Raw genomic sequence first — 21,921 nt, forward strand, 5'->3', positions numbered from 1 at the left:
GTTAGGTCACATTTATAAAGATGAGGTTTTCCAAATATGATATCACCCAGATCTTTGGAAGTCATCCTCACCCATCTCCCAACTCCCAACATGCCAATTTTCATGGAATAGCAAATAAAATTTTACAGGCCTTGGCTCAGCTGACTAAGTGAAAAAATTTCATGAATTACAAGTGCCTGAGCCAGTGCTTTCTGAGGCAAGCATTTCAAAAACTCTGAAGACCCAAATAACTAATTACCACTATGTCTTCATGAGTCAAAAGGATAAATTAGTCAGGTAAGTCCTCCATCAGTCATCAAATTGAAGGGAGTGGAATAGTCAAACTAGTCCTAAATCAAAATAAGGGAGGAAGGAGTAGCTAGGTGGTTCAGTGAATAGAGAGCCAGGGCTGGAGATGGGAGGTACTGAGTTCAAATGTGAACTCAACCACTTCCTAGCTATGTGACCCTGGGAAAGTCTCTTAATCCCCATTGTCTATAGACTTTACTGCCCTTTTGACATAGAACCAACACCTAGTATTGAGGCTAAGAAGGAAGGAAGTGTTGTTTGTTTGTGTGTGTGTGTGTGTGTGTGTGTGTGTGTGTGTCTGTGTGTGTGTGTGTGTGGTTGTGTGTGTGTTTAATGAAGGGGGAAAACTCATGATTAGAAACTGGCTTTGGATATTTTGTCTTCAGTATATGGAGAATGTATATTTGTGTGAGCAAATCCAGGAACCATTGGGGGGAGGGATTGATGAAGAATGTTTGGGTTAAGAGGAATAGAGAAAGAAAGATATGCAATTTTGTCACTAGAGTATGTTCCTATGGACAAAAAAAAAAAGTAGAAATGAAGAATTCAGGAAACAAATCAAAAGCCCATGACAGCGACTTGTTGTAAATTATAAAGAGGTTCAATTTTCCACACATTTGCTCAAGTTCTTTTTCTCCATCAACAACAACAACAACAGAGCATCAAATAACGTCTTGATTGCTCTAATGAACATTTCCATCTTTCAAAAGGTGGAAGAATCAACAAAGTAAAATTATATTCTGAATGTGATCCTCATTAACTAGGGGGAAAAAACTTGTTACTAGGTTGGAAATGATGGTAACCATGGGGGAGGGGGGTTGACCTCTATACCTCAAATTTCATATTGGAGAAGGATAAAAAAGTTGGGAATAGGCTAACTGATATAAAATTTTAGTAGATCATATTTCAGTGTTAGAAGAGGGATAGATGGAACTCCACTGAGGAAAACTGTTGGAGAAATCAATCCAGAAGGAATGGGAAAGTCAAGAATGAAAATTTGAAGACATAATTCCACAGGGAATTAATTCCAAAGAAGAGGAAAAATGAGTTTCCTAAAAAGACCAGTATGATCAATGTGAATGCCAGAGCAATTTAGATTTTTTTTAATTCACAGAAGCTGGAAACAAAAGCAGACAACAGAGGATGGTTACAGACTTAGAATAGTCTGTAATATATTCTGAATAGTATATTCAGTAATATACTGAATAGTATATTCAAATATATTCAAAGACAAAGGAATAGTGTCAAATGCTATAAGGTCCAGAATGAGCTAAGGCTAATAAGGAAAAGGAAGAAAAAAAAAACAAAAGAAGAGGGTAGCTATGTTGGAAGAAAAGACAAAGGTCAAAGTAGGAATGAGATCAACACTTTGAGACAATAATAACTGACATCAGAGTAGAGAGAGCACTGCTCAGTTCTTTTACTTCTGTTTTCTCTGCCAAAGAGAATGCACTGAAAATATCAGAATTGAAATGGTTAAAAGAGAATATTCAAGATAGTAAGGAGATGGGGCATCTGGGTGACACAGTGGATAAAGTTCCAGGCCTGGAATTGAGAGGTCCTGAGTTCAAATCTGATTTTAGACACTTCCTAACTATGTGACCCTGGACAAGTCAATCAACTCCATATTTCTACTCCTTGCTCTTCTGCCTTAGAGATGGAAATGAGATGGAAAGTAATGATCTGAAAGAGAAAAAAAGATAATAAAGATATAGTGAAAACATGTAAGAGTCCTTGATCAATTCAAGCCACATAGCCTAAATGAAATATAACTAAAGTAGCAAAGACCCAGAAGACACAATTACTGAGCCACTCCAGGTTATAGTTGAAAACTTGTGGAGAATGGTAGGGGTAACAGAGCTAGAGAAGAGCAATCTATATTTCATAGAAAAGAAGACTAGAGCCTACAAATTTCCAATGAGCTTGTCTTTAATTCCTGGGGGGAAGGGGGGGACCTTCTGGAACACATTTGTAGCACTTGTAGACTCCAGACACTCTCCAAACCTACATGTGCACTGATGGGTCAGGACTCCAGAGCATGGCTGACCTCATTCCCCACTCAGGGTTCTAGGGAATGCCTTAGTAACATCTAATGGGGTCCATCCACTATGTTCAACTCAAGCCCCCAATATCAGTCACCAGTGACCCTATTATCATTTATTCTCAATAAGCCATTGACATCGATTTGCTTTTGCAAAGTGATATTTATTTAGAAGCTATAGCGGGAGCAGCTAGGTAGTTCAGTAAATAGAGAATCATAACTGGAAACAAGAGGTATTGAGTTCAAATGTGACCTCAGATACTTCGTAGCTGTGTGATCTTGGGCAAGTCACTTCACCCTAATCATCTAGCCCTACTGCACTTCTGCCTTGGAAATGATACCTAGTATTAATTATAAGACTGAAAGAAAGGTGTTTGTTTTTTTTTTAAGGCTTAGTAAAATTAGAAACACAAATATATTCCCTACGACTAGGGCCACATTCTCTTTTTACCATTTTGGTTCCTGCAGAAAGTGGAATTGGACTCACAATGGATATATGTAATTAGAAATCTTGTACCCTTGAACTCCATTTCCCAGTACCCCACTCTCCTCCTGTCATTACATTACTGATGTAGGCAGGATATAAATTCTCCCTTTTTCCACTTCTCTTCCTCTTGTCTTCCTGTCATGGCATTGGTGGAGCAGGCTTTTTGAGCAGGTAGATTAGTTTGGGCATGTGGTTTTATTTTGTTAGATAATTACCCTTTTATTCCCTTACTTCTAATGGTTATTAATAAATCTTATAAAATATAATATTTGGAGTTATCATATATTGATTTTTAAGCTTACAGATGCTAAAGATATTCCTCCTCCTGATGAATCAATTTCCAGGTACAGCATAGCCAATTACTGAATTGCTCCTTTGTCTGGAGCACACACAGTACCTTGGATGACAGGTCTGTCCATCGCTGAGCTAGGTCAAACAGATCACTCCTCAGAACTTGTTGCTCACTGGGCTCAGCTACTGGAAAATCGTGCTGGCTCTTCCAAACTTGCAAAATCTACAAGATGGTTCTGTCTCTAAAACTCTTTCACTTATGATCAAGAAAAAGACACGAGGGGGACAGAAGAACCATTAGGGTCTTGTCTTCATAGACCATATGGTTGTCTAGGTGCGGAAAGAAAATCCTTGTGCTTTTCTTTTCCCACTCAGGAGCTATTATTCTATCTACTGTACCTCTTAGCTGCCTTCAAAGAGATGACTAGACATCTAGAAAAGCAAGCAGTGATTATAGAGAATCAACATGACCTTATCAAGAGTAGGTCATGTGAATATACATTTATTTCCTTTTGTGTTTTTTTTTACAATTACTCAACTGGTAAATCAGGGAAATGATCTAGTTTTTCTACTGGAGTAGATAATTACCTAGAATTTTAGCAAAATATTGAATTAAAGATTGTATGCTATTTTTTTGGAAATGAGGGAAATGATCTAGTTTTTCTACCGGAGTGGATAATTACCTAGATTTTTAGCAAAATGTTTCATGCTATTTTTTTTGGAAATGATGAAGACATGTGAACTATATTAAAAGCAAGTTGAATGGCCAATATTAAGGAATATCGTTAATGGTTACATATCAGCTTGAAAAGAGGTCTTGAGAAGAGTATCCTAGAGATCTATGCTTAACCTGCTACATTTACCAATTTGAACAATGACTGCAATAAAGGCATAGATGGTAGGCTTATCAAATAGGCAGATGACACAAAGTTAAGGAAAATAGCTAACACTAGATAATAGAAGTAGGATCAAAGAGATCTTAATAAGCTAGAACATCAAGCTGAAAGTTAAGGAGGGGGGGATTCAGTGAGACAAATGTAAAGCTTTACACTTGGGTTTTTCTCATGGACCTCTTCCCACATAAACTGCCTCCTGATCCCCTAGTTTTTAGATGTATCTTCACCTCAAATAATCATGTATATTCTTATATACCAGGATTATGTATGTGTATATATCTATAGGCATACTTACCTATAGATATACATATAGATAGATAGATCCCTAGAGAGACAGATCAATAGGCAGATATACATGATTTTTTTCACTGTGAGATTTAATCCTCATGTCATGAATCTAAGTTGATTTTTTTGAATAGTTGTAGATAACAGGATCAAGCTATTTAGGGAAAAGAAGGATTTTAATCCCCTTACACTTTATCTCTACCCAGCTTTAAAATCTACAACTTGATTCTTCCCTTTCAAAACTTATCATTACTTAGTATTTATGAGGTACCCATAATGTCCTCCCAATGCATTCAAAAATCTCAGACTTGGAGCCTTATTAACCCCATTCCTTCTTCCTTTTCATTTCTCTGGCTTCCCATTTATTTGGTACTGGCCATCTTTAAGGCAAGTCGGGATTTAACATACCAGTTCTCTTCTTATAAGGACGATGGAGTTGTACATAGTTCCAGGGGTTTAAAGGAAATTGATTCTACATCCCCTAGACAACCCAGCCTCCCAGTACAAATTCAGAAATCAATCTTCTCAGCTCCTGGAATAATGCTTTTTGCATGTTCTCCAGATGCCGCTGCCATGGAGACAGAGTTGCCAGCAGCATTCTCTCCTGCCTTATTGTAATGAACTGCTTTGCTTCACTTTTAAACAGAAGAGCTGGGGGAAAAAAAAGGCCGAGACAAAGATAAAAATGAAGTACCCTTAAGTCACTCCCTCTTCTGTGTATCTGTGGTGATGGGCCTGTTAAAAATCTAGCTGGATCTGTCCTACTATCCATTCATTTCTCTCATACAGAAATCCTATGCTGTTTTGAGGGGGGGTGGGGTCTGGAAAAAAATCTCTGAATTCCTTTATACCTTGTGGTAAAATGAATCACTTGAATTTTCCACTTGTGGGACATTTTATTTTCTATCGTAATAACTATTTGCTGTGCAATCAATCAAATCACTCATGCAAGTTGGCTGGATTAAAAAAATATGGCTAGAAACTCAAGATACATTAGTATTTTATCTAAGTCAATTATTTTCCATTACAACTATTTTCAGTGGGAGAAACTACCATACCTTAGAAATTAATTCTGAGACTAGACTGTAATGGAACATCTTTATTGAAAAACCAATACAGGGATTGTACTAAATAAACCTGGTTCTTTTCTTGACTTCCCTATTTCTATTGGGAAACCTTAGAGTCATCCACCCTATTCTCTCTTCCCCTTTCCTTACCTCTTCCCCACCTACTCTATCTCTCAGATCTAAACATTTCCCCTGGCTGTCCCAATGACTGGAACTCTCTCCCTCTTCATCTCTGTTTCCTGGCTTCCCAAGCTTCCTACAAGTCACAGCTATAGCCCCATCTTCTACAAGAAGTCTTTCAAGCCTACCTTAATCCTCTGAGACTACTCCCTTTCCCAACTTTTCATCTATATATCTTGTTTAAACATAACTGTCTACATGTTTTCTACCATTGATAGAAGGGAAAGACTCACCATCCTTTAGCCTGTCCCTATATCTATTCATTCATCAATTTCTAAGAATTTTGCTTCAGTCAATGATCATTTACCTCCATAAGAGTTCTTGTGTGGGTCCTTTCATAGCATCCAGATCCATGTCACTTCTTGTCTGTAGTCTCCTGATTATTCTCTCCCTTCTCCAGGTCATCCTTCAAATGCTGCTTGAACAATTTAGGAAGCGTTAGACATTCATGTTGAATAAATCAAGCCACAGTTTAAGAAAAACACTAGTTGAAGAGTGTACAGAAGTGAGCAGGCAATATATTGAAAGACTCTGAGTCTAGGTCATATAAGTGCCTGAGGTATACAGGTAATGTACACACTGCATCACTTAGGCTGTCTGTGGTCTAAAAAATTTTCCAAGACTAGAAGAACTCACTAGTTTTTAACACTCATGAAATCACAGGTCTGAACCCATTTTTTTAAATATGCCTGGCATTATTCTAGGTAATAATGATACAAAGATAAAAATTATACCCTCCTTGATCACCAGGAATTTACATTCTATCAAAGGAATCAATTTGAATGCATACCATCACTATAATTAAAAAATATATCCAAAAATGTTGTTTCAATTAATTTTGTTTGATTCTTTATGACCCCTTTTGGAGTCTTCTTGGTAGAGATCTTGGAGTGGTTTGTCTTTCTTTCTCAAGCTTATTTTAAAGATTAGGAAACAGGCAAACAGGATTAAATGACTTATCCAAGATCACATGGCTAGAAAGTGTTTGAGACTGAATTTGAACTCAGGTCCTCCTGACTCCAGGACTGGAACTCCAAAGTAAATACAAGGTAATTTGGAAACTACCCTCTATTTACTCACTCACACCAACTGACACTTTCTTGACATATAATATCCTTATTCCCTGCCAGAAGTTTTGACAGAGGTTACATAATAGTTGAGTAAAACTTTACTTACTTCACATATTAAGCAACTAGGTGGCATTGGGCTAAAGTCAGGAAATTCTGAGTTCAAATCCTACCTCAGATGTTAGCTGTGTGATGCTAAGCAAGTCACTCAGCCTTATAAAATGAGAGAGTTAGATCCAGTGGCTTCTAAGGTTTCCCCCAGGTCTACAATTATGATCTATTAAATGGAATGTTCTATTTTTTATTTGAATTTTTAAAAGATATTTTATTTTCCCAATTACATGTAATCATTTTCAACATACATTTTCTGAAATTATAAGATCTAAATTGTCTCCGTCCTTTTGATCTGTGTTATATATGTATGATTGTGCAAGACATATTTCCATTGTTGTGAGAAAATACTCATATAAAATAAAAAATACAAAATAAAACAAATAAACAAAAGTGGGAAATAATATTCTTTGATATGCCTTCTGACTCTAATAATCCTTTTTCTGGAAGTGGATAGCATTCTTTGCCATAAATCCTTCAGAATTGCCCTGGATCATTGTATTGCTGAGAATAGTTAAGTTTGTCACAGTTGATTATCATATGATATTTCTGTTACTGGGTAAAATGTTCTCCTAGTTCTTCTTACTTCACTCTGTATCAGTTCATGTGGGTCTTTCCAGTTTTTTTCTGAAATCATCCTGCTCATCATTTCTTATAGAGCAATAGTATCCAGGCACAATTTTATGTTACAATTTCTTCAGCCATTCCCCAATTGATGGGCATCCCCTCAATTTCCATTTCTTTGCCACATAAAAAGAGTTGTCATAGATTTTTTTTTGTATGAATAGGTCCTTTCCCTTTAAAAAAAAATCTCTTTGGGATACAGATCTAGTAGTGGTATTACTATATCAAAGGGTATGAAAGTTTTATAACCCTTTGGGCATAGTAATGGAATGTTCTAAAACAGTAGTCTCAAGGCTAAATTTCATGTTTGTTCTAAATGAATACCATTCATCAATTTTCATTGCTACTAACCTAAGTCTTTGTTTCTTTTCACAATAACTGGTAGATGTTTTATATTATATACGTGTGTGCATGTGTATATAAATGTTATGTGTATATAGATATATTTTTGCAATTTTGGGTATAATTAAGACTTTAAGTTTTCATTTTTCTCATCTTCTAGGCTATAGCAGAGCTTAATGCTTCAGGGTAAAAAATCATCAAGATTCTAGGATGCCAATCAGTCAATAGTCAAATCAATATTTATTTATTTATTTATTAAGAGCTGATTCTATGCCAGGCACTAAGCACTAGGACAATAAAGAAATGTGGGAGGCAATTCCATTAGCTTAGGGTCTAATGGTTTTTAAATATGTTAGCAAATGTTTCAAAAGAAACACAAATATTTCATGAAGAAAAAGATAATCAACCTATTCAAAAACAATTTTAAAACATTGCTTTATTGCTTCACCTGCCACATAGAAGAACAAAAAATTATTGAATGTCCAGACAGAGCAGACAGGTATCAGAGCCTTATGAACTAAACAGATATAATTGACATTTGCTATCTTTTTTTTAAATCTATCTACCTGGGAGAATTTTCAAGGTCCTCAAAACAATTACTAACTCTTTGTTTTTTTTGTGACTGTACAAAACACCTTCTCTAAATTCTTTCTAGTTTGTGAATTCTTTGACTAAGCTTACTCAACACAAAGGTTATTGAACATTTTATGATTACTTTTAAATTCGCCAAAAGGCTAATTTGATGTTAATTGTTTCTTGATGATATCAAAGAGCTATCAATTAGAAGAAATGCTGCAATTATTCCCTTATTACGCAGTGAGGATTATAAGAATGAAATTGTACCCTACTGAAAATACAATTAGGTATTTGTTTTTTACAGAATTGTCATTGTAGATGACATATATTTTCTTATTGTTGTAGTTCAGTTATTTTTCAGTTGTGTTTGACCCTTCATTAGCCCATTTGGGGTTTCCTTGGCAAATATGCTGGAGTGATTTGCCATTTCCTTTTTCTAGCTCATTTTACAGATGAGGAAACTAAGAGAAACTGGGTTGAGTGACTTAGCAGCAACTGAGAATTTGAGGCTCATCAGAAAGATGAGTCTTTCTGACTTCAAGTTCTGCTCTCTATCCACTGTGCCCTCCTCTTAGTGATGTCTTAGTGAGTACTTGCTTGCTTTATTAATCTCCTTAGCAAATGATGTATCATCAGTACTTTAAATAAGTTGTGATCTCATCCTTTTTGTTTGTTTGTTTTTTAAACCCTTACCTTCCGTCTTGGAGTCAATACTGTGCATTGGTTCCAAGGCAGAGAGTGATAAGGGCTAGGCAATGGGGGTTACGTGACTTGCCGAGGGTCACACAGTTAGGAAGTGTCTGAGGTCATATTTGAACCCAGGGCCTCCTGTCTCTAGTCCTGGCTCTCAATCTACTGAGCCACCCAGCTGTGCCCCGATCTCATCCTTGAGAGCATTCATTCCACCAGTAAAGGTCCTGCTTCCTCCACATCTTTTCATCTTGTGTGGTTTTTGTTTTTATCTTTCAACAGTCTGTCACAGAGGAATTATCCAAAATGCCAGATGCCTTCCACTAGTTGTTTTAGTATTTCAGAGATAACTGGATAGCATTCTGGCTGTCCATCTGCTATCTTCCATGCCCACTTCACATCCTACATATGTTATAACTAGTTACTACCAATAACTTCATTCAATTCTCTATGGAGAACTCTTCTTTGAATTTTTATAATGGAATTAGGATATGAAATTTCAGTGTCAAGAGCAGCTGCCTCCTGCATTTCTTGGCTTCCTTCTGGTATCAGCTAAAATCTCACCTTCTGGAGTAAGCCGTTCCCAGTCCTCTTAATGTCAGTGCTTTCCCTCTGTTAATTATCTCCAATTTATTTTGTTTGCACGTAACTACTGGCATGATGTCTCTTCCATTAGATGGAGAACTCCTTGACAGCAGGGACTACTTTTTGCCTTTTTTCTATCCCCAGATCCTAGCACAATATTTGACACATAGTTGGCACTTAATAAATTCTTGTTGACTTGATTTGAATTCCACAACAATCAAGGCCAATGCAAAAATCTCAATATGTTGAGGATCTTTTTCTTAGCCAAGGCATCAGGATCCTCCAAATAGCATTTATTGGAGAGGGGTTAGAGTCTGGCTTGAACTTAAACACTGAATTATATAACACATTATCCCAGAGAAGAAAACTCTCTTTGGCAAATAATTTGAATCTTTCCAGGTTACATAATTTCTTCTTGTCATAAATGTAGCTTAGATGTTCTCTGTTTATTTTTGAAACTTTTAAATTTAAAATATTTTTGAAAAATTTAAATTTTAAAATAATTTTAAATTAAAAAAACTTAAATTAAAAAAATTTTAATCATTTACCATGATTTTTTTTCCTTGTTCCTTTTTCATTTTCTAATTAGTACTTAAGCAGATATTCCCATTTCTTTTTTTTTATTTCAAGCAGTCAATCAAAAGGAAGTTATGGAACAGAGTTACCTTTGCTATTTTTCTATGCCTATGCTGCTTTCAGAGATCAACTGTCAAGAGATCATGTGAACTGTACTTCCTGGGCAAATAATTCTTACTGAAGGATCCATTACCATTTGAAGTACACACCCTTTTGGAAGGCTTTATCCTCCCTTGTGAATATGTGAATATGAATCTGAATAAGTTAGAGGACTTTCCTTATGTTGCTGGAAAAGTGTTCATTTTAAGTGTTGGGTTCTAGAGTTATTTATTCCTAGTTGAAATGTACATACATGTATAGATTTCAGTGAAATGCACAAATAAAATATGAGTTTATAAGATAAGAAGACAGGAAATAATCGGGAGAATTGAGATGTAGTTCAAGAAAATTAGACTGAAAGAGCAATTTGATGCTGCAAAGAATTGAAGGATAGTGAGAATAGAAAGGAATTATTTGGAGTCATTACAATGATCTAATTGACTTTGGGAAATATTACAGGATGTAAGTAGTCTTATTTGAGAAGCTTTGGTCAGTGGTTGGGATGATCGTGAAAGAAAAGAAATGAATCACATGTTTTGACTGCAAGTTGGTGAAATATGAGAAATGATGATATTGGAGATGATGGAGAAATAAGAGGAGGCAGTAAAGGTAAGGTTTTGAGTTATAGGAAAGGTGAGAAGTTCATTTGACTTAGAGATTATGTCAACACACAAAAACTAAATGCTGAATTAATGCAATCACTTAGATTTTTCAAGTATAGGTATCATTTTATGTTTAAGCCGTTATCCAGATAATTACCTTAAATTTGCAACTAATTTTGCATGGACAAACCCAATCTACATAAACTACCAAAGGAGAAAAGTTCAAAATGGTGGGGAAAAGGGCAAGACTGGAATAAATTCCACAAATTTATTATTTGTATTGCTCATTCCTCTAGAGGTTATAGAGGTTGCAGTGATTACTTACAAAAGCTAACTCAGATCAAGACATCCAAAAGAAGAATTATCTCAGGAAATTAAGCAAGAAAGCATTTCATATTTTCCATCATTTGAACTGATAATGGAGGTAAAATCACCTAAAGACCAGTAATACTGATAATGAAATGCATTTTCAGAGTTTCATATTTGATGCAATCAGCCTAAGGGCTTCAAAAAGCTCCTTTTAAAAAGATTCCCTTAGTTGATGCAAACCATTGAATTTCATTGACATGTACCTTGACATTCTTATTCTTTAACTATTCAGAGACAGGATACAAAACCTAATCAGATATTTCTACCTCAGGCAAGGATAAGTTTTGTGAAGTAGTTATTCATACTTTATGCATCAGAAGGAAATGTACCGGACATTTTTATAATGTTTTTATACAAATCTGTTGTATTATTTAATATTGCTTAGGTTTTCTCTTGAGAGGTATTGAGGCCAAGTCCTTGCAGAAAAAAATGGAAATCAAGCATAGCCTGGGAACATGATGAAAGGAAAATTTTTTCAATGATGTTTATAATTCTAAAGTGAAGGACTGAGGTTGCAGAGGCCCAGGAACAGAAAAATTTGAGCCATTTTTATCTTTATATGCAAAATAAATGATCCTTGTGGAGTAAAATCTCCTTGATCAATGAAACCTTTTTAAATTATTTTAAACTAGTCTTCTTTATTATGGTTATTAATTAAATGTTACTTAAATAGAATTGATATTCTGAACAAAACAATAACTAAGATTGTCAGAAAGAGAATGAAAGCTTCATATTTGTATTGGTGCCTAATTAACTAAGAGCATGCAATCATGAAATCCACAAAATGTCTACCTTCAATGCAGAGACTACAGACATTTTGCAGAACATAACATTTGAGCTGATAATATTATTGGCATTAAGTGATAAATAGGAAATATAATAAATAAAATTCATTTCCTATTTTGTTTTCTGATTTTTGTGCTGTTAATGATCTCTATAAAACTTTCTATCAGGTAAATGACACTGGACCAGTTAGAGTAAAATTCATTCCTCTTGCTATCAGAGAGGTACATTAGAATACCAACATACCATTTATTATGTTCCTGATGCAAAGTACCCAATGGTACCTAGTCATCTGATTTCAATGTTCTTAATTCTAAGCTTCAATGAAAGAATTCGAGTAATCTAATAAGCTTTAAGGGAAGTTCAGGCAGTTTATGTTGTCACTCATATCCCAAAATGGAATTATCAACTAACAATTTAAAATACTCTTGTTTGATATTTTTATTCTAGCAGGTTCCCCTGTGACCTAAAAATCATATCTTTTTATAGGATATAAATAACAGACAGACAGAAACAAAAAAAAAGACAGAAACAGAGGTATAAATATGTCCAGAATTTCTTTGCATGCCTTCATATTGTTATTGTCTTCCTGTTCTTTGGGGTAAATCAAATTTAGAGTATTTGAGAAGAGTCCAAATGTTTTGCAACTATGTTATCCACATCCTACAACAATCAGTTATAGATGAGATCATTCAAAGATGATTCATAAAATAATTACATGGGTTACTGCAAAGTCTTTTTTCTTCACCACATATTAACTTTCTTTTCAAACTTTAAACAGTAGCTAAATTAAATAAATATGGATCTCACCTATATACTATACATCCAAAATAGCTTATTTATTCCTCCTTATTCCCCATTCTGTTCCATATTTGTTCCTTCACTTGTGTATTTGTGTATATATTTTTCCTTTCATGTAGTCATAATTAGGAAGTATACTGTTCTGGTTCTTTCTTTGCTTTGCATTGGTTCATGTGTCTCCAGATTTCTTTATATTCTTCATATTTGTAATTTTAAGGGAATTATGGTATTCTGTTAATTCAGACACTCTACTGTTGGTTAATTTGGTTTTTAATAGTTATCTGTAATGGCAAATGATGTATATTTACATACTTATTTAGGGGGAGCTAGATGGTGCAGTTTATAGATCATTGGACTTGGAGTTAGGAAGATATGAGTTCAAATCTGACCTCAGACTCTTACTAGCTGTGTGACCCTGGGCAACTCATTCAACTCCTATTTGCCTCAGTTCTCCATTTGTAAAATGGGGACACATGGGAAAAGGAAATGGCAAACCACTCTATCTTTTCCAAGAAAACCCTATGGACAAAAGTCTATGTGGTAACGTAGAGTCAGACACAACTGAATGACAACAACAATACTTATGATATATAGACAGACACATCTATGCATAATCCATACACATATTTGACAAATTGACAAATTAAATCAGACTCTTGTGGTTTGATTTCCAAGTTTATAGGAATGCATTGTTGATTCTGTTTACAAAATTGCTTCTTTATGCTAAGTATCCAGACAGAACTCTTATCTCCTTTAATTGCTTGTGTAATAATTGGTGTGTAAAACAGTTTTATTCCAAACATTCCTTGGTATGTTTTGGTTTTATATAATGCATTCCTTAGTTCTTTATCTTGTTTACTTTTATTTCATATATCATATAAGACCAGAAGCCCAAGAACCAATATTTGTGAATGCACATTTGCATTTTCTCTTTCTCCTTTAATATTGTAAATTTTGTATTTATGAATACTCATACACATAAGAACAAACCTAAACATGCTTGTTGACAAAGCAAATTATAGAGCTTCTATTAAAAGCTCAGAGTATTTAATTTCCTTTTCCCCTGATATCCAACCCTGGAATATCAAGTTACAAAGGACATCCTTAGAGTTTGAAAACTGAGCTCAGTTAAATTCCCTGTGTATCCCTGAAGATCATAATATCTTGATCTAGAATGTTGTTCAAAATTTATTTTAGCAATCTGTTGCATTTTTGCATTTTTCCCTTTAATTTTCATTCTTAGTATTTATCTGAGTTTAATTTTCATTTATGACGTATTTTTATGTTTTCTCATTCTTTTGGGCTTATTTGAATTTAATTTTATTTCATAGCTTCCATTCTAACAGAAAATTTGTATTTACCTATTTTAGACTATTTTATATTTAGCCTTTTAAAAATTTATTGGTATTTTAAACTACAAAGATTAATTTTTAAAATGACACTGATATTTAGCTGAAATATGGTATCTTGGAATTCTAGCCATCAGGTATCTATCTATTATATCTGGCTATTAAACCTGACTCCATTCTCTTCACCCAATCCAGGCTGCCAATTTATTATATCTCTAAACTGACCCACTTGCTCTCATCCGCATGCAGACTCTCTGCTGGCTATACCATGGAATTGGCTTCTGCTTCAGAAAGAAATACATAAAAGCTTTCTTCATGTCTGCTAATTTGGCTGCTCATCTGGTTTATGCCTTTTGCTTAGTTAAGTCTCCAGACCTTATGCTGATCTCTAACTTCTCAAACTTCTGACTTCAGGATGTTCCTTGGCCCCTCTAGTCCCAACTTCTCAACCTTGAACACTTCCTAGGTCCTGAGGATAATGTTAATACTGGGGCAATTGATTCTTTTAATGAATCACTTGAAAAGTATTTACTAAGCATCCGCCTAGTACTAATCAAAATACAAATAAGGTATAGAAATTATTGTACTCCATAGTGTTGTTTATTCCTGATTGGGAAGATAGCATTTACAAGAAACAGAAAGATATGGCAGCTGATGAAGACAAATGAATTTATAACAGAGGTTCTTAAGCTGGGGTCCCTGAACTTTTTTTTAAACTTTACCTTCTGTGTTGGAATCAATACTATATATTGGTTATGAGACAGAAGAATTGTTAAGGGCTAGGCAGTGGAGGTTTAAGTCACTTGCCCAGGGAAACACAGTTAAGAATGTCCAGGACCATATTTGAACCCAGGACTTCTTGTGTCTGGGCATGGCTGTCTCTCTACTAAGCCACCTAGATGTTCCTATGGTCCATGAACTTTTTTGAAAAAAATATTTTGATAACTGTATCGCATTATAATGTTCCCTTTGTGATCCTACATGTTCTTTTATGTGTTTAAAAATTCTGAAAAGGGGTCCACAAACTTCACCAGCCTGACAAAGGGGTCCATGACACATATATGAACAAAATTTAAATTCCTGACATGCAAAGAGAGAGAGAGAGAGAAAGAGAGAGAGAGAGAGAGAGAGAGAGAGAGAGAGAGAGAGATCAATATGAACTGAGTTATCATGAAAGAAGTATATAGGATAAAGATAGAGAAGTAGGAGCATCCCAAAAGGGGGAAACTACAAATAGTAGAGGCAGAAAAGAACATAGCATAATCTTTTAAGGAATTGGAATGCAGAATTCCTTTTGTGAAATAGTGAGAAATAAGCTTCTATGATGGAAACAGGTTCAGAAATTATAGAAAGCTTTAGAATGAGATGTCAGGACCTTTTCACCTAAACTGGAAGAAAAATAGGGAATGTAGCTGAATTACATATACATTTTCCCCAGCATCTAGGAGGCAATGTTTACAGAAATTGAGACTTAATAAATATTTCTTCATTGAGTGAACATATGTCAAATGCTCTAATAAGAAAGGTGATGGCTCTTTTATAGTAGTACAACATAGTGAAAGTAGATTTTTGCTGTCTTAAATTAATCTGGGAGACCTCTGAATGATTTATCAATATGGGAAGGAACTAGGAGCTGAAAGAATTGCTAGGAGGCTACTACAGTCATTCAGGCATGAGATTAGAAAGCAGTGTGGGCCTGTGGAAAGAGTGATGGACATGGAGTAAGGAATCAATCTATGAACATGCATTTTTATGTACCTACTGTATATAAGGAACTGTGTAGGCATTCAGGATATAGAGATAATAATGAAACCATTCTTGCCCTCTTGGAGTTTATATTCTATTGGAGGAAATAACATACAAAATATAAGTAATGCCAAAGAACATATAAAACAAAGACTAAATAATTTGCATTTGGAAGAATATGCCACTGGGGAGGGGGGCAGATAGGGGATCAGAAAAGGCCTCATGTAGATAGTTGTACTTTAACTCATATTTGAAGAAATTTAGGGATTCCAAGAGGCAGAAATAAGGAGGGAATGCACTCCATGTAGGGCACACCGTCTATACAAAGGCTTAAAGACAGCAGATGGAAAAAGGCTGGAAAAAGCAAATAGAGTGGATTGGTTGTAATGTAGTGTGCATGAAGGTGAGTCATATGTAATAAACCCACATAATAAAGTAATCTAGAGCTAGACTATGGAGGGTTTCCAGTGCCAAGTGGAGAAGTTTGTTATTTTCTCCTAGAGGAAGGAAGAAGTCACAGGAACTTTTTGATGGGGGTGATGATGTGACAAGAACTGAGCTTTAGGAGTATCACTTTGGCAATTGCATGGAAGATGGAGACTGGGGCAGGTAAGTTCATCACAAGGCCATTATAATCATCAAGGTAAAAGGTAATGAGGACTAAATTAAGGTGATGGTTGAGTGAGTGGAGAGAAGGGGACAGATAGGTACAAGAGATGTGGTGGAGGTTCAAAGCCAATGCCTGACATTTATAATCCATGTGACCATGGACAAGCCACTAAACTTATTATAACCTGTTTCCTCATCTATAAATTGGAAATAATAATTACTCAAGGACTTACTTTACAATGTCCTTGTGAGACTCCAGAGAGATAATGCACGCAAAGCCCTTGGCAAACATTAAAGCACTATAGAAATGTCAGTAATTATCATAAAGTGCTGAATTAGCATCATAGAAGTAGGATGAATCTGACACGGAGAAGGAATTACAAAGCATGGTAACAGTATCTGAAGGGCAGAAGATAATATTTTGTTGCAGATAGGACAGGCGGGGCTGAGTCAGTGGCTGAGGAGGAGGCATGGAATTGACTTTGGCTTAATTTAGAGGAAAGTGTACTTGGGTAGATGGGGAAAGGTCAATAAAGTACATCATATGAGATAGCAGAGCTAATGACCTAATTCTTATATTCTTATCTTTGGGTCTATAAATTTGTTTTTTAAAACTATTTTGAGATTCTATTTTGATATAATTCTGCTGTACTTCATCTTGTGGATTTACAAACATTATTCCAAGAATAGGATCAGAGACCACTAGAAGTCTAAGACATTAAAAAAATAAGTTAAGAACCTCTGACTTAGAGATTTGGACTACAGGTAATTAATTCATCCGGGAGGTTGGTATAGACAGTCTTGGGCCTCAATTGGAGAGTGAGCAGGCTTAGGAAGCAGTGCATATTTTATCCAAAAAGACTAGCTAGAAAAAAAAAAATCTTGGTCAGAAGTCAGCACCATGGATGGCTCCAAAGCTCTAACACCGTTTTAAAGGGAAAACTGTACTTAGTTCCCTGATTTGTTTCAATGGACTAGGTCTGTGATTCACAGTCTATACTTTGTTACAGTCTCATACAAAACCTATTCTTTTGGATTTTTTCCTTCTTTGGTTTGAATAGATTTGGGGGTTTATGGATCACTTTCTTCACAATAGCCTTGGAAAGTTGGCTAACTGGTTATTGACCTTCAGACTTGAAGAGAACCAAAATGGCATCACTGATGATGCCTTTTGACTCTGCATAAATTGTATTTAAATGAGGAAGAGTTGCACAAAGTTGTCAGCCTGATTTACAGAAAAAAGGCAAGATGACTAGTAATGACTCAAGGTGCAGTGTGACCTTGGCTTCTTAAGTGTTCCATACCCCCACTCCCACCACTTCCATAGCTATTGGAACAAATTGTTCTCAGCTGCCCCTTCTACCAGGAAACGTCTTCACATGCCTGGAATAGACACCCCTTTAATTCCCTGGTGGTTTTGAAGTCTATGGGTTACCCTCAACCTGGTTTAACCCATCTGCTGAGATAGTTTACCAGCTGGGGCTGTTGCTCTTGCCACAGCTTCTTGAGAGTCACAGATGAGAGCTAGATGGCAGGTGGACAATAAAGAAGGAAAACAACCCCCAGAAGAGCTTGGCATCTGTACAGTTTATACAAAGTGCTCCCAGGGACTAGGGCTCCCTGAACCTTGTGAAGTAAGTTTTATAGGTAGTGAGCTTTCCATTCTCTCCATCCAAGGTGTTACATGATCCCTTTGCCTAGGATAGTAGGAATTTGGGGGGATATGAACTAAACCAGAAGACATATGATGTTCCTTCCAATACCAAAAATCTCTAGTTCTGTAGTTTTCTAACCAAGGACTGAACATCTGAGGCTCAACAGAGAGGAATAAGTCAAAGAAGGCAATCAGAAAACACCAACACTGCCACCAAGATTGTGCCTGATTTCACAGGGTCCTGCTTACTCTCACAGTTGCAGCTTTGGCTACTGAATGAACATAGATAAAGCATGTGGCCACAAATGCCATGTTAATTCCTACTGGTTGGGTGGCTAACTCTATAAATAAGGATTATAGAGCAATATCTACCTGCCCATGCACCTGTGTATATATAGGAACCATGTGAAATAGCAGATTCCAAAGTCTACCTCACTTCTCACACCTATTAGCCAAGTTACCATTATTCAAGTCACTTACTGTTTCTGAGCCTCAGTTTTCTCATCTTTAAAGTAGACATAATGTTTCTTGCAGCATCCACCTTATAGGCTTGATGTAAGACTCCAAAGAGATAATATATATGCATATAAAGCCCTTTTAAAACCTATTATCATTATTTGGCTATTTCAACAATTGCTATTGTCACTTTGATAGATTTGATTGTCTTATTTGACTTAAGTTATTGCATTGAGGTGAGAGTGGTATTACTCTGAGCTGTTTGTGAAGAGAGAATATGTGATAGGACCATACTACCCAAAATATATTGTCCTTGAAGTTCTAGGTGATTTTCCCCCTCTTGATCACCTGTCTTAAGAATAGCTATTCTATAGCCATATGTTGAGAAGAAAGTTTTCTCATTATCTGGATCTCTGGAAGAGTAGGGTCCAAATGCAGACACCTACTGATTTGTTTTTGCTTTAGTTGTTGGAGGTCTTTAAGGAGTAGTCTTATGTGGTGTCATCAGTAGGCTAAGAGTCTATGATGTGTTTTGACTACACACAAACACACACACACATATATAAGTGCTTATCTGAGGCACAGTCATCTGCATCACATACCATCTTACCAAAACTCTAAATGGAATTTTCTGGCTATTTAATCCATTAGGCCTAACCCATTTCTGTTTGGTTAGTACTTTACTTTTCTTATGACTAACATATCTCTCCAGCTTCCTAGCATCCTACTATCCTAATCCCAGTCATTGTGTGCTTGGAATATGGAGAACCTTGGGCATGAATATTATCCCTGACAAGTTCCCTGAATTCTCCATACCTCCATTTTTTCATCTGCAATGTAAGGCTAAAAATGAAAAAGTATTGATTAAGGACTTATAGTCCGTATATAGTGTGCTGGGTACTATCTTATGTTCTGAGAAAGGAGTGTAACATTCTATTTTTTAACCCTTGCCTTCTGTCTTAGAGTCACTATTGTGTATTGGCTCAAGGCAGAAGAACAGTAAGGGCTAGGCAATGGAAATTAAGGGACTTGCCCAGGGTCACACAGCTAGGAAATGTCTGAGGTCAGACTTGAACCCAGGACCTCCTATCTCTAGACCAGATTCTCAGTCCACTGAGCCACCCAGCTGCCCCTGAGTGTACATCCTATTAACAAAAGACAACACATTAAAAGGAGTGATATCTAGGGAGAAGTTCTTCCTCTTAGAAAGTCCATTAGAAGTCCAGTGAAACCATAGGAGAGTTGTTTGAATGTTCTTACTCAAAAGGAAGTCTCCAGGCATAACGACTTTTTGTGCCACTGGACCCAGGCTTATAACACTGAGAGAGTGGGACTGTCTCTGTGCATCGACTTTTCCACTTAAATCTCCTTCACACACAAGTGTCTTTGTGCACACTCATCTATCCTGACCCCGTCCACCCTCTTCAAGACCTTCAGTGATGGGGCAGTGGCAATGCAACAGGTGGAGGTGACCACTGGCAGTTGTAGTCACGATCCTGCATGTAGGTGGCCCACGAACCAGTGGTCGTTTGGCCCTGTACCCGGGCAGCAGAGTTGTTCGGCAGCATCCTGGGCGACTGAGCAGCCCTCTCTAGGACAGCACTGCTCACCCTAATCAAGGGAGGGGACTAGAAAAGGTGTCCCAAACATTGCCTGCCCTACAAACACCCGGTCAGCACACCACGGCTGGCGGGTCATCCCTTTAAGCGGTCAAAATCAAAGAAAACAAAATACAAAGAAACTCCTACTAGGAGCATGGAACATCGGGACATTACTTGATAGAGAGAATACCCCAAGACCTGAGAGAGGAACAGCTCTAATCGGTAAAGAACTGGCGCGATATAACATCGACATCGCAGCCTTAAGTGAAACACGCTTACAAGAAGAGGGATCACTCAGTGAATCCACCACTGGATACACCTTCTTCTGGAAAGGTAGAGCCTCAAAGGAAGACAGAATCCACAGTGTTGGCCTGGCCATCAAGACCAGTTTGCTCAAACAGCTGCCAGACTTGCCTGTGGGCATCAGCGAGAGGCTCATGAAGACCCGTTTACCTCTCAGCAAAGACCGGTATACCACAATCATCAGCACATATGCCCCTACACTGACCAGCACAGAGGAGACCATGAAGCAGTTCTACTCTGACCTGAGTGCCGTCCTGCACTCAGTGCCCACCAATGACAAGCTGATACTACTGGGAGACTTCAATGCCCGCATTGGCCAGGACCATGAAAGATGGAAAGGAGTGCTCAGCAAACACGGCATGGGCAAAATGAAAAACAACGACCTACTGCTACTCAGCAAATGCTCAGAGTTCGAACTCACCATCACGAACACTGTGTTCAAAATGGCAAACAAATATAAAACAACATGGATGCACCCACGATCAAAACAGTGGTATCGTATTGACTACATCATTGTACACTGGCGAGACATCCAGGATGTAAAGATCACCAGGGCCATGAGAGGAGCTGAATGCTGGACAGACCACTGATTGGTTAGAGCAACTCTTCAAATGCGCATTGCTCCTCACCATCCAAAATGCGCCCAGACAGTTCGTGCATTTTACATGAGTAGTCTTTGAGATCCATCCTATTTGCAAACATTCCAGTCCTGCCTGGACGACAAGCTGTCTGCCAAGGGACCACTCACTGGAAGCTCAACCAAGAAATGGAACCAGTTCAGAGACGCAGTGAAGGAAATATCAAAGGCAGTTCTAGGCCCAAAACAACACAACCAGGCCTGGTTCAAAGAGAACAACACTGCTATTGAAGACCTATTGAGAACAATGACTTTATGGAGTGGCAAAATAACCCAAACTCTGCTCCTTAAAAGGACAGATTCAAGTATCTCCAAGCCACAGCGCAGTGTGAGATCAGGAAGATGCAAGACCAATGGTGGGAGAAAAAGGCAGAAGAAATCCAGCGCTTTGCTGATACGAAAAACTACAAACAATTTTTCAGTGCCCTCAAGACTGTCTATGGGCCATTAAAACGCACCACCACTCCCTTGCTATCCTCTGACGGTGACACTCTCATAAAAGATAAAAAAGGCATCAGCAACAGATGGAAAGAATACTTCAGTCAGCTTCTCAACTGACCCTCTTCAGTCGACCAAAGCGCCCTTGACCAGATCCCCCAAAACCACACCATTGAACAACTTGACATCCCTCCTTCAATAGAGGAAGTCCAAAAAGCCATTCAACCAATGAGTGCAGGCAAGGCACCTGGTAAAGACAGGATCCCAACCAAGGTGTACAAGGCCTTAAATGGAAAGGCACTCCAGGCATTCCACATAGTGCTGACCAGCATATGGGAAGAGGAAGACATGCCCCCAGAACTCAGAGA

General features: G+C 37.1%; 1 long non-coding RNA gene across 2 annotated transcripts in view; it reads right to left on the reverse strand.

Moving 5' to 3' along the window:
* Positions 1-21,921, reverse strand: part of LOC103104565 (uncharacterized) — a 54,057-nt gene that overhangs the window by 23,836 nt on the left and 8,300 nt on the right. Inside the window, exons 2-3 of one of the 2 annotated variants that reach the window (XR_008912452.1) lie at positions 5,843-5,950; positions 3,214-3,363 (exon numbers count right to left, since the gene is read on the reverse strand). This is a non-coding gene — a long non-coding RNA (uncharacterized LOC103104565). Of the gene's footprint in view, positions 1-3,213; positions 3,364-4,620; positions 4,940-5,842; positions 5,951-21,921 lie in introns of those variants that run through there. The other variant, XR_001625230.2, reaches the window with a different exon arrangement.

Source organism: Monodelphis domestica, chromosome 5, assembly GCF_027887165.1.
Source record: "Monodelphis domestica isolate mMonDom1 chromosome 5, mMonDom1.pri, whole genome shotgun sequence".
In the NCBI taxonomy this organism is placed as follows: Eukaryota; Metazoa; Chordata; class Mammalia; order Didelphimorphia; family Didelphidae; genus Monodelphis; species Monodelphis domestica.